Source organism: Salmo salar, chromosome ssa22, assembly GCF_905237065.1.
Source record: "Salmo salar chromosome ssa22, Ssal_v3.1, whole genome shotgun sequence".
NCBI lineage: Eukaryota > Metazoa > Chordata > Actinopteri > Salmoniformes > Salmonidae > Salmo > Salmo salar.
The window spans coordinates 28,294,634-28,308,516 of record NC_059463.1 but is presented as its reverse complement, the minus strand read 5'-3'; the positions used below and the strand labels follow the sequence as shown (position 1 = coordinate 28,308,516).

Below are 13,883 nucleotides of genomic sequence, written 5' to 3'. Positions count from 1 at the left end.
TTTTTTCTTCAAAACAATTATTTCTGTTAGTACACTTTGAACTGGGTTATCAAATCTGATCATACACAGTCTAACAAGAACCCAAGGCATTATGAGACAGGAGCCAATATGTGAAGACACACACCAATCCAATAATAATACTATGGCAGTGTAGCTCATTCCCAGACCAACAGGGAGGAGAGGATCAGAGTTTGTTTTGTTGTCATTTTATTGATTAGCAGAAGACTGTGTATTTCTATAGCAAATCTTAAAATCCTCCCGCCCTCCTCCACTATAGAGATGGTTTCTACGTCATTGGCGATGCATGTGTCTTTGAGGTATGGATGGAATCAGTTTTGTGCAGAACACAAGGGAGTATTACTAAATGTATCCTAGCAACCATACAATCTAAATCTGGACATAGCCTTCATGAATGACAAACACACACACAATATGGCTCACAGAATAGCTCAAAGAAGATCATTGAGGGTTATTTCCACTCACCAGTTGTACAATGTGAGATAGTATAGCAAAGTCAGACAAAATCAGATGTTTGATGTCCTGACCTCTATCTAAGTTGTCCTCAGCTGTTTATGTCAGTCATGTTTGCTATTTTGCTATTCTTAGTTCTTGATTTATACAGCAGTATTTAAGAAGCTATCACTCTTCTGGGTTCAACAGAGAATATCCTACAGGAGAATGTAGGCCCTGTGTAATCAAGGACAGAAGCTATATAAAACACCCGGTTCACTTTGGTTGGTGGAAGGGTGGCGGGTGGGTTGAATAAAGAGAAAAAACAATACCTTAAAATGGACTTATGTCAACTCCGTCAGACACCATAAAAAGCATTTATTTTTTATAATTATTGTCCAACAATTGTTAAAGGCCTTGATTGTTTAATTCTAACATTAGATTTTTCAATATGTAATACATATGTCCAAACTTCTTTTTGTTTTCTTTAATAGCACTATTAAATGCTCCATGGCTAATTATGTTAGCATTCTGGCATGTTTTTCTATATTTAACACATAAAACAACATTTATAAAGCAAACATTATCCCTCAGGCTTAGCACAGCTGTCACGTCCTGACCAGCAGAGGGAGTAGTTGTTTAGTATTTTGGTCAGGACGTGGCAGAGGGATGTTTGTTTTGTGTGTGTTGTAGAGGGGTGTTTGATTTATGTGTTCCTGGGTTTGGGGTGTATGTTCTAGGTTAGTATGTTCTAGGTTGTATTTCTGCATTCTGTCTAGTTTAGGTTTTCTATGTTTAGGTTTGGGTGCTGGACTCTCAATTGGAGGCAGGTGTTTCTCGTTGCCTCTGATTGAGAGTCCTATATATGGGTAATTGTTTGGTGTAGTGTTTGTGGGAGATTGTTTCTTGTTTTGCATGTGTGAGCATGACAAGACTGTTATGTTGTTCGTTCTTAATTTTGTTATTTTGGTGTTTTCTTGGTTTAAAAATAAAATACAAGATGAACATCCACATTCCTGCTGCGTTTTGGTCCTCCATTCCCGACGACAACCGTTACAACAGCAAATCCTTCAATACTTTACGCATATGTTGCAGAACAGTAATTCAATTATTTTTTCCAAACATTGACAAGAAAATTGATCTTAAGGGGGTTAGCCATCAGTGACTGAGTTGACAAGCCACTGACAGAGTTGACAACATTCGGAAACTATTCAGACCCCTTGACTTTTTCCACATTTTGTTACGTTAAAGCCTTATTCTAAAATTGATTAAATACATGTTTTTCCTCATCAATCTACACACAATACTCCATAATGACAAAGTGAAAAAAGGTTTTTAGAAATGTTTGCAAATTAAAAATACCTTATTTACGTAAGTATTCAGACCCTTTTCTATGAGACTCGAAATTGAGCTCAGGTTCATTCTGTTTCCATTGATCATCCTTGAGATATTTCTACAACTTGACTGGAGTACACCTGTGGCAAATTCAAGTGATTGGACATGATTTGGAAAGGCACACACCTGTCTATGTAAGGTCCCACAGTTGACAGTACATGTCAGAGCAAAAACCAAGCCATGAGGTCTAAAGGAATTGTCCGTAGAGCCCCAAGACAGGATTATGTCGAGGCACAGATCTGGGGAAGGGTACCAAAAAATGTCTGCAGCATTGAAGGTCCCCAAGAACACAATGGACTCCATCATTCTTAAATGGAAGAAGTTTGGAACCACCAAGACTAGTGCTGGCCGCCCGAACATACTGAGCAATCGGGAGAGAAGGGCCTTGGGCAGGGAGGTGACCAAGAACCCAATGATCACTCTGACAGAGCTCCAGAGTTCCTCTGTGGAGATAGGCGAACCTTCCAGAAGGACAACCGTCTCTGCAGCACTCCATCAATCAGCCTTTATGGTAGAATGGCCAGACGGAAACCTCTCCTCAGTAAAAGGCACATGACAGCCTGCTTGAAGTTGGCCAACAGGTAGGCGATCAAATACTTATGTCATGCAATAAAATGCAAATTAATTACTTAAAAATCATACAATGTGATTTTCTGGATTTTTGTTTTAGATTCCGTCTCTCACAGTTGAAGTGTACCTATGATAAAAATTACAGACCTCTACATGCTTTGTAAGTAGGAAAACCTGCAAAATAGGCTGTGTATCAAATACTTGTTCTCCCCACTGTAGATAGATGAAAAAATAGGACTATAAAGATGAGTGAACTGGATAATGTACTAGATCGTGAGAGAGAGGCGGAGACTGTGTGTGTGGGGGGGTGAGAGAGACAGCCCCCCGTTGGAGTTCCATGTGACTGAGAGTGGCGCGGGAGAGGCAAGGGATGGCTATTTTTACCTCTTAAGAGATCACAGTGAAAATGTATGAAAGAGTGCACTTTAATAATTTATGGATTTCCTGACCTTGTTTTATTTAGCTTCTGCCTGTCCTCGTTGACATGGAGGCTCAGAAGATTGTCAGGAACATGAGACAATAACATACTCCTCCTGCCTATATAGACCATCTGAATGAAAAAGACATTGAAATGGCCTCTTAGTGGTGTATATGTATTAACATTCACACACACTCTGCCATTTCACTGAAAGTGTGGCATCAACTAGCAGTGAGATGGACTGGTGGTGAGGAGTCCCTCAGTTCCAATGGACTTTCTTACTCTAGCAGACTCTGCCTCTCCTCCATTCCAGGTGTGTAGCTTTGTGGGGCTCTACTACAACGTCATCATTGGCTGGAGCATCTTCTACTTCTTCCAGTCCTTCCGGTACCCACTGCCATGGGCCGAATGCTCTATCAGGAGGAATGGATCATTAGCCAGTGAGTGGATGCCAGATCTGAACAGAGGGACAAAGGAGAGATGCAGAGGGCACAAATAATGGAGTCATATAACTCCTCTGAAGTGTTTGATAAAGCCCAAGCAGCAGGATGGACATGACCAATGTGGTTTGTCACACTTTGTCACACAAACTAGAAAGGCTTCAATGGATTTGGAATTAAACCTTTTTAATAAGGCCTGTATTTGATTACTCAGATATTACTCATTTCCATCGGGTTATACACACTCATTTTGCCCTGGAGAATAAGAATGAATCCATACTTGCACAATCATTTTTGGTCAGTCTGAGAGAAACACATTTGTGTTTCGTAATTCAATCTCCCAGTTCAATCCAGTGTCGACCAGGGCAGGCGCTCTACCACACATCTAACTCGATCAGCTGATGTTATTAGTTTCCTTACGAGGGTCATTCATGACTCAGCTGAAAATACTCCAGATTAAAGTCCTCTGAGGCTCTATTAGATTAGAAGTGGTGATAATAAAATCACTCAGCGCCTCTCTTTTCCTCTCCTCTTCTCTTTTCCTCTCCTCTCTTTTCCTCTCCTCTCCTCTCTTCTTTTTTCCTCTCCTCTCTTCTCTTTTCCTCTCCTCTCTTCTCTTTTCCTCTCTTCTCTTTTCCTCCTCCTCTTTTCCTCTCCTCTCTTCTGATCTCCTTTCCTCTCTTCTCCTCTCCTTTCCTCTCCTCTCCTCTGCCCCTCACCTGTCTCAGCAGTATGAGACAGTCAGCCACCAGTGAGCATGGTTCTTACGCTGAGAGACAGAGGCATAAGGCATGGTTTAGCAAGTCATCATGGTATTGTGTAATCATACAGTACTTCATACAAATGCTAGTATTGTATGTGATTCCCCATAGGTTTAATTGTACATCACTGTTAACTAATGCTGGTTTACTACACCATGCCAGGTAACCTCTGACACTACAGTATAGTGGTATATGAATTTTTCCTCAGTGGCATTACAGGTTGTCTATAGCATTGTCTTTAATCCTGTGTTAAAAAGTGACCTCTCGCCATGGTCGTAGTGAATGGTAGACCCCATCATTCATGCAGGTATGTGAGACCCCAGGACCACACTGCTTTGCACCAACTCTGGCCTGTACCCGTGGTTACATGTCTGCACTAACCACATCAGATAGACTGTGGTTCACATTGGCACTGACAGGGTCAAATCACCTAAAGAACACAGAGACCAACGTCATTCAGACCTACTGTAGCTTTCACTTTTAATACAGTTTGGTGCTTCTGGAGCGACATGTAGGAGAGAAGGGAGATGCAAGAGATAAGGGAGGAGGGAGAGAGAGAGGGGCGCAGATCGACAGAGTTACTGCATATAACATTGAATGCCGTCATTCATAGAGAGAGGAAGTAAGAGAGGATAAAAGTATAATTATGGAGGAGGCCATCTTTATTTCCTCTACTGAACATTGCCATCTACGTGACATAAATAGAGACTGATACACTTAGTTGAGCAGGCCATTTCTGTGCATGCATGCATGTGTGTCCATGTGTGTGTATTTCTGCAGTACATCTGCAAGACTGCTTTTTCCAGACTTAAATCCATGTATCATTTCCCCAAGGTTTAACTATAAAAGGTGAAAATATGAGCACAGATACATTTAAAGAGTCCTGAATGAGTGCTCACACTGTGCATACCAAGTAAAAGAATGACCTTGTTTACCCAGGCTGGTCTCATAGACTAAACATAGTAAATGAAAACCCAAATAAGACAGAAGGTTACTTAAGGCGAAAATGAAAGGAGGTTTGCAACTACTAACTACTTTTTAGCTACTTTGCAACTGCTTATTATGTTAGCTAACCCTAACCCTTTATCCTAACTCTTAGCCTTAACCCTAACCTTAACCCCTAGCCTAGCTAATGTTAGCCACCTAGCTAACATTAGCATTAGCACCTAGCCATCTAGCTAACGTTAGTCACAACAAATTGAAATTCATAACATACCATATGTATTGCAAATTCGTAACATATTGTACAAATCTCAATTCGTAACATATCATACTTACTGTAATTTGTAACATATCATACGAAATGGATGATGGACATCCACAAATGAATACATACCATACCAAATGTAACATATCATGCTAATTTCAGTGTCCCGTTATTTTCATTTGCTATGTTACGTCTACCCCTGACTCCAGGTTGGTTTACCTTACTAATGTCAGTCTGGGAGAGCCAATCCAATTTCTCTCTGCTCTCTATCCTTCGCCCTTCTACTCCCCCTATCCCTTTACTCTCCCTATCTCATATCTCCCCTTTCTCTCCTTCTCTTTCATCTTCTCTGACCTCCCTCCCTTTTCACCAACACTTCTCACCCTCCCTCTCTCTCTCCCTCCCCCCTCACTGACCACCCCCCCTCCCCCTCACCCCTGTGCAGTCGTGGAGCCTGAGTGTGAGAAAAGCTTAGCCACCACCTACTTCTGGTACCGCCAGACCCTGAACACCACCAGCACCAACGCAGACAGCGGGGGCCTGAACGTCAAGATGACCCTGTCTCTGCTGGTGGCCTGGATCATCGTCTGCCTGGCTGTCATCAGAGGTAGGGAGCGCTGTGGGGAGAAGTGGAGGGTTTGTGGGGGAGAGGGGCAGGTGGGATGGGGGAGAGGGGAGAGGGGAGAGGGGCAGGGGGTGTGGGGGAGAAGGGCACTGGGTGTGGGAAGAGGGGCAGGGGGCGTCGGGAAGAAGGGCAGAGGACAAGGGGGAGAGGGGCGTGGGGGAGAGGGGCAGGGTGCGTGGGGAGAGGGGCTGGGGGAGAGTCAAAAGAGTGTAGGAAAGATATATGACAGGTCCATACTTTTAAAGAACATGACATTAAGAAAAAAATGTTAGCCTACTGAACTGGAGTCCTACTGAACTGGAGTCCTACTGAACTGGAGTCCTACTGAAATGGAGTCCTACTGAACTGGAGTCCTACTGAAATGGAGTCCTACTGAACTGGAGTCCTACTGAACTGGAGTCCTACTGAACTGGAGTCCTACTGAACTGGAGTTCTACTGAACTGGAGTCCTACTGAACTGGAGTCCTTCTGAAATGGAGTCCTACTGAACTGGAGTCCTACTGAAATGGAGTTCTACTGAACTGGAGTCCTACTGAACTGGAGTCCTACTGAACTGGAGTCCTACTGAAATGGAGTCCTACTGAACTGGAGTCCTACTGAAATGGAGTTCTACTGAACTGGAGTCCTACTGAACTGGAGTCCTACTGAACTGGAGTCCTACTGAAATGGAGTCCTACTGAACTGGAGTCCTACTGAACTGGTGTCCTACTGAACTGGAGTCCTACTGAAATGGAGTCCTACTGAACTGGAGTCCTACTGAACTGGAGTCCTACTGAACTGGTGTCCTACTGAACTGGAGTCCTACTGAACTGGAGTCCTACTGAACTGGAGTCCTACTGAACTGGTGTCCTGCCTTCCTCTGGCATGGATGGTGTAGTTATAGTACAGAACGTGCGACTGAATGTTGTTTCCTGTGGTCTGACAGGTGATGTATTTCAGCTTTCTGTTCCCCTACGTGGTGCTCTTCTGTTTCCTGGTGAGAGGTTTGCTGTTGAAGGGTGCCGTCGATGGCATTGCACACATGTTCATTCCCAAGGTGAGATTTAGAGAAGGCCCCTACACACATACACACACACATACACACACCCATACACAGAGAAGCTTCCATTGCAGTTGCATGCTGTTATTTATGGGAAAAGCCAGTGGTAAGACAGCTACTACTGTCGTGGAAATATTGAATCAAATATTTCTCAGATACCGGAGTTCAAATTGACTTTATTACCGGAATTCAAATTGACTTTATTACAAAAAGTAACAAAGCCGAGCAATTCCATGGAAGAACTGACTCTTCATTCTTAGTACTCTGCTTTTATACAGTCTTACCCTTACATAACATTGTCACTCCACTTTATGAATCTTGTTGTCTTGCTTAGTTTCCATTCTCTTATTGGCTCAGACATTGGGGCATAGATTCTATTGGTGGCATAACACACAGACATGCACACTCCTACTGCAGGTCTAATGGTGGCTATAACTGATTATTTATTGTTCCTGTCCAAAGGTCTTCACTAGTTCAGGCCGATGTTGTCTATGTATGATTAACCCATGTGCATGTCCAGTAGCCTTCACAAGATCAGATATGGCCCCAGACCAGACACATCTTGTGTTGGTCTACCTTGCCTCATCCACTCTGCTTACGTTCTGTTTTTTACATGTCTCTAATGGTTAACTCGATGTTGATCCAGCTTTGTACACTCACATGGGCTCATTCTTCATTCTGCTTACACATGTCTAATATTTAACCATATATCGATTCTTATTTCTACTTCAAAGATAACAGTATAGGTACTGAAAATCACCAGATGACTGGACATTCTCTAACACTACCCCTATATAATTTATAAACATTTCTAATAATTAAAACCAAATCAAATCAAAGTGTATTTGTCACGTGCGCCGAATACAACAGGTGTACACCTTACAGTGAAATGCTTACTTACAGGCCCCAACCAGTCCATCAGTGTGTTATTGTGTGTTCAAGCTGGAGAAGATGCTGGAGCCCCTTGTGTGGAGGGAGGCAGCCACACAGGTGTTTTTTGCCCTTGGCCTGGGCTTCGGTGGAGTCATCGCCTTCTCCAGCTACAACAAGATAGACAACAACTGCTACTTTGACGCAGTGCTCGTCTCCTTTATCAACTTTGTCACCTCCATCCTGGCTACTCTGGTGGTGTTCGCCGTGCTGGGCTTCAAGGCAAACCTTATGAACGAGAAGTGTGTCATAGAGTGAGTTCAAATCAACTGCCCCATCGGCCATCTAGTAGGGGAGAGTGAGGTAAGTTGAGTCAAAGGGGTAAGTTGAGCCACCCTTGTTTCTAGGAAACCATACACAAAATGAATTATGTGACCAAATATTTAGGAAGAGGTCATAATTTCATGGAGTCTATGAATGAAGAAACCACATGGAAAAAGTGGTATGCAAGTTAGGTCCAAAAAACTGAAAACTGGTTTTCACAAAGTCAAATGAATGTATTGTGTTATAAGTTATTGTGTCATGATGCTTGTATCTAAACCAAAGTATATATTTTTAAAAATTGTTTTATACATCAGTTGGGGTCTTTATAAGCTACAATATGAGGTCCTAAACCTAGCATGAAAGTACATCCCTGTAGCTGTGTGGGTTAGTATAGTCAAAATGTTTGCCTTGGGGTAAGTTGAGCCAATGGCCATGGGGTAAGTTGAGCCAATGGCCACCATACCCCACACAAACAATGATTACATTTTGTCAGTTTTATGCATAAAACTGATAGTATTTTTGCAATGTGTCATGCGTATGAACTCAAGTGCATTTTATTGTTACAGAGAAGACATCATCATATCCTGTGCATACAGACATAAAAAGGGCAGGGATATCGCCCCCTGGAGGTTCTTGAGAGAGCAGCCAAGGAAGTGAGAGAAAGGAAGAAGTCCATTCGAGCAGGAGCAAGGGATGCAAAAATTTACTGAATGACATTGAAGAGGTACATTGACAACAACAAAAAAACGATACCTCAGGGGCGCACAAGGCCTTATCTGATGACATGGAGTCTGAGCTTGCTAAACATATCAAGAATCCCGCAGACCAGTTTCATGGGCTTAGTAGCCTGAAATGTGGAGAACTTACCTACGAATTGGCACATCCAAACAACATACACAACATTCTAAAATATATGTAGCTATCTTTGTTAGAAAGAGCTATATCTCCCTTGACGGAGTGATGCTGAATGTAAAAAATGGCTCAACTTACCCCACTCTCCCCGAAATTTAAGATGTCTAATCCAGAATGAAACCACTCTTTGCTCCCGCCATACATTTATTATCATGCCCTCTCTGATCAGAGTCAGGACTTTTTCAGTACGTTTCATCTTGTGCACTAACATGATTCGCTGTGGTCCCTTCACAAATGCAGAGAAGATCATTGGCTACCTGAACTTTAACGTGCTGAGTCATGACCTCATTCCGCCACACATGAACTTCTCCCAGCTGTCCACCGTAGACTACACTGAGATGTACGGTGTCATCAAGACGGTGAAGGAGGGTAGCTTTGCCGAGCTGGGCCTGGACCCTTGTGTCCTGGAGGATGAGCTCAACAAGGTACAGCGGATCTGTTTGTCTGGGCTCTGAGCTGTACATCATCCAAACTGGGTCTGAATAAGATCTTCACAACACCATACCAACTAGGCTTTTTCTAGTCATCCTTATGCTGTATTTATTAAACTCCTTTTTGTCTCTTCTGTCCCCTCTCCCTCTCTCTATCACAATCTCTTGGTCCTCTTTCTCTCACTCTCCTTCGCTCTTTTTTTCTCTTTCTTTCTCTAAATCCATCCCTCTCTCTCTGCAGTCAGTGCAGGGTACAGGCTTGGCCTTCATTGCTTTCACAGAGGCCATGACTCATTTCCCGGCCTCTCCCTTCTGGTCCGTCATGTTCTTCTTCGTGCTCATCAACCTGGGCCTGGGCAGTAAGATCGGCACCATGACAGGCATCACCACGCCCGTCCTCGACACCTACAAGATCCAGAAGGAGCTCTTCACAGGTCAGCCCTAAAAACACCTGTGGCTCTCCCATTCTCCTCTATCATAGTTTCATACACAAATTCAGCACTTTTCACCAAGACAGAGTGGGGAACTAGGTAAGACTCACAAATTCGGAGATTTGTAAGGATGACTCGTTTTTTGTACTATTGTTGTAGTCCTTTCAGGGCTGATTACAAAGTAATAGCAATAAAAGCAATGTTGCATACATACAGTAAAGACTTTGTCATCCAAGGAAACAAAAACGTTTTACATAATGTGAAAGTTATTCAACTCCACTACCAATTCACCTGTGAGGAAGAAGTTATATAAAAGCTGCAGACACTGCACAGTTTCAGACTAATGCTTTTAGCTACCTCATCTTGCTCCAATTCCCTTTGTCTATTTCTCTGTATCTGTATTTGTATTTATTAAGGATCCCCATTAGTTCTTGCCAAGGCAGCAGCTACCCTTCCTTGGATCCAAACAAGATTAAAGCAGTTACACAAAACTATTAAATAATAAAACAGTACATCATATAACAAAATGTATCATCAGTGGTGGAAAAAGTATCCAATTGTCAAACTTGAGTAAAAGTAAAGATACCTTAATTAATAGAAAACGACTCAAGTAAAAGTGCATACTGTTTGAGTAAAAGTCTAAAAGTATTTGGTTTTAAATATTCTTAAGTATCAAAAGTAAATGTAATTGCTCAAATATACTTAAGTATCAAATTCCTTATATTAAGCAAGCCAGACGGGACCATTTTCTTGTTTCATAAATTTATGGATAGCCAGGGCCACACTCAGAAATAATTTACAAACGAAACGTGTGTTTAGTGAGTCCACCAGATCAGAGGCAGTAGGGATGACCAGGGATGTTCTGTTCATAAGCATTCAAAATGTAACGAGTACTTTTGAGTGTCAGGGGAAAATGTATGGAGTAAAAAGTACGTATTTTCTTTAGGAGTGTAGTGAAGTAAAATAAGTATAAATAATAAAGTAAAGTATAGATACCCCAAAAAATGACTTAAGTAGTACTTTTATGTATTTTTACTTACAGTAAGTACTTTATACCACTGTGTATAATACCACAATACAACAATATTACAACATTACAATGTACGTGTGTGTAGAGTGCTGTTAGCGTGTGTGTGTGTGTATGCGTGTGTGTGCCTGTGTGTGTGTCTTTTCATAGTCTGCGTTGTTCCATAAAGTGTAGTTTTATCTGTTTATCTTTTTTCAGTGTGCTGCTGCATCATAGCCTTTTTCTGTGGCCTGCTCTTTGTCCAGCACTCTGGGAACTACTTTGTCACCATGTTTGATGACTACTCCGCTGGTCTGCCACTCACTGTCGTGGTCATCCTAGAGAATGTGTCAGTGGCCTGGATCTACGGCACCAAGAGGTACAGGATGGCGTCTCCCCAGAGAGCAGCATAGTGTGAGAGGTAGCTTTGTAAAGTGAACACACTGATCATCACTGATATTGCAATGTGTGTTTTCATATGATTTAAGAGGAAAGTTGGATAAGAGGGTGAAGATTGAGAAAGAGTCAAGGAACATGTGAATACTGTAAACTGAAGGATTTGGCTGGACCTATTTTAAACCCACCTGTATGTGTGTGTCAGGGTTATGCAGGACCTGGAGGATATGTTGGGTTTCCGGCCCCATGCCTTCTATTTCTACATGTGGAAGTACGTCTCCCCTTGTTGTCTCATCGTTCTCATTATGGCGACTGTCATTGAGATGGCCATCAGCCCGCCAGGGTACAATGTATGGGTGGAGGAACTGGTCAGTCAACCTGTTGGAAAACAGTCAAAAGTTTCATATAGACACTTGACATTTTGTGTACTAGCATTGTTTGCAGTTTGTTTGCAGTTTGTTTCTCTCTCTATAGGCTCAGGAGCGTTTCCAGAGCTACCCTCCCTGGGCATTGGCCATGTGCTTCTCCCTCATCGTGGTGGCCATGCTTCCTCTCCCCATCGTCTTTATCGCCGCCACTTCAACCTGATGTCTGATGGCTCCAACAAGCTGTCCGTCTCCTACCACAAGAGCATGATGAAGGACATCTCCAACCTGGAGGAGGTGGACGAGACGCACTTCATCCTGGGCAAGAACCCAAGAGAGACACCTTCGCCCAAGCTCCCGTCCCAAGGCTACCTAGTCCCCCAAGGCACCAAACCCCTAGAGAACACCAACTCCTTGTCCGCCAACAGCTGCTACCAAGCTGGTAGTTTTTGTGCTATGAAGTACCAGGAACGAGATTAGAACCTCGTCTTAAGGACCAAACTGAACGATAATTTATAGTGAATGCTATCTTGCTACGGGATACTTCTTTCTCATTATAAAGTCTACCTTTGTGAACTGTTCCTAATATCTGTGGTCTGTTATGTCGACTGTTATGTTGCTATAAAAGATCTCAGTAGCCATTGTGCTGTCACTCTCAACGGTTCATTAGAAATAGGGAATCGTTGAAAGTCAGTGCTATTGCAAAGCTCTTATTATTAAAGATGTAGTTTAAGTATAACTCTGACTGGTGTGTGAAGTTTGTCTCTCTCCTCATTTGGTAATACAGAAATGAACCACCACAAAACGCACTGTATAATGTGCTGCTGTTGATGTAGAAGATGAAAGAGGACTTGTCCAGTCATTACAAATAGCACAGATGAAGAGTACAAAAGGAGTCCCTCCCAGGCACAAAACTTTTTGATGATCTCATATTATGAGACATTTTTGCAATAAATTACTACCAAGCATATAAAAATGTATTGACATAACCTTGTTACAAATAATTCATCAGCACAAGAAAGATTGTAGTATTTATAGGCACAAATTGGAATGTATTACAGCAGATGTTATGATTAAGGAGCTTTGACCAAATCTGATCGAAGTCTGATTGTAAAGCAATCTCCATTTTACTGAGGAACATAAACCTTCCAATGGTTGATCCTCAAATCTCTATTTACTTACACTCATGTGCAGAATAGCAGTGCTTCATGCTTAGTATGAAAGTGTGTCTTAATTTAACCAAGAGCACAGTTCTCCGTTGGACTATTTCAACCCTCTTACAGAAGTGAAGTATTAAAACCAGATACAGAACTCACACAAGCACAGTTTAATATCTGCCAAGACCTTTTCCCACAAGTATTTACACACCTTCATCACACAGATAGCAAAGCTTTTACCGTACGTTGTTACCATAACAAACAAAAAAAGTACACTTGACAATCTGAAATAAAGGGAAGGAAGAAAATCTCCCCCCCCCAAAAAAAAAAACATGACCACTTTCATAAAGTAAAATGCCCACTTGGCCTGTCACTCTTATCGTCGTTTGATTTACAGCTAGCTGTGAAGTCAAAATTATTCAATTTTAGCTAGCTTTCTTTTATGAAGAGGATTGCTTTATTTGTATTTTTATCACAATGCTCAAAGCCATGGTGTTGATGATTAAATTGACTACATTTATATTACTGTATAATATTCTATCTGTGTATGTCGGTACGCATAATGTTTAATGACTAATTAAGATTTTATCTGTAAACGTGACCGGGTGTACGTTTTCATCCTGTGTATATTTCATTGAATATTTGAAGTTGATCTATTTTGTAGTTGGTATACCTTGTCTATGACTATGGGAGTGTAAAAGGAGTGCGACGGTGGGGGTGGGGGTACGTTAACCTTGTGTGATCCTAATGTAGCCTCGTTTTGAGAACTCTGACGAGCTACATGTGCAGCACTCTGGTTCTCATGTGTTGCTCTCTCAGCTGCTTGTAGAGAGGCGTGGCCCTCCAGACAAGAACACATGGATAAGCATATCCATGCAGTAGGTTCATATCCAACTTGTCTTTGCTTGAAGTTCTAGTCAAGCTTTATTTTAGTCGAAATCCCTCACTTTAAAAGTCTGTAAATATTCTTATGTCTGTAAGATTCTACAACCGATAATAATCCAATTATTCTAAAGATAGAGCAAAACTTGTGAAGTACATAAATGTCTTAACACTGCAAAACTGTTTTAATAAGAGTTCACGTGG

General features: G+C 41.9%; 1 pseudogene; it reads left to right on the top strand.

The window, feature by feature from the left end:
- The first annotated feature begins 5,699 nt into the window (after positions 1-5,699).
- Positions 5,700-12,379, top strand: LOC106583078 (sodium-dependent neutral amino acid transporter SLC6A17-like; annotated as a pseudogene).
- The last annotated feature ends 1,504 nt before the right edge of the window (positions 12,380-13,883 follow it).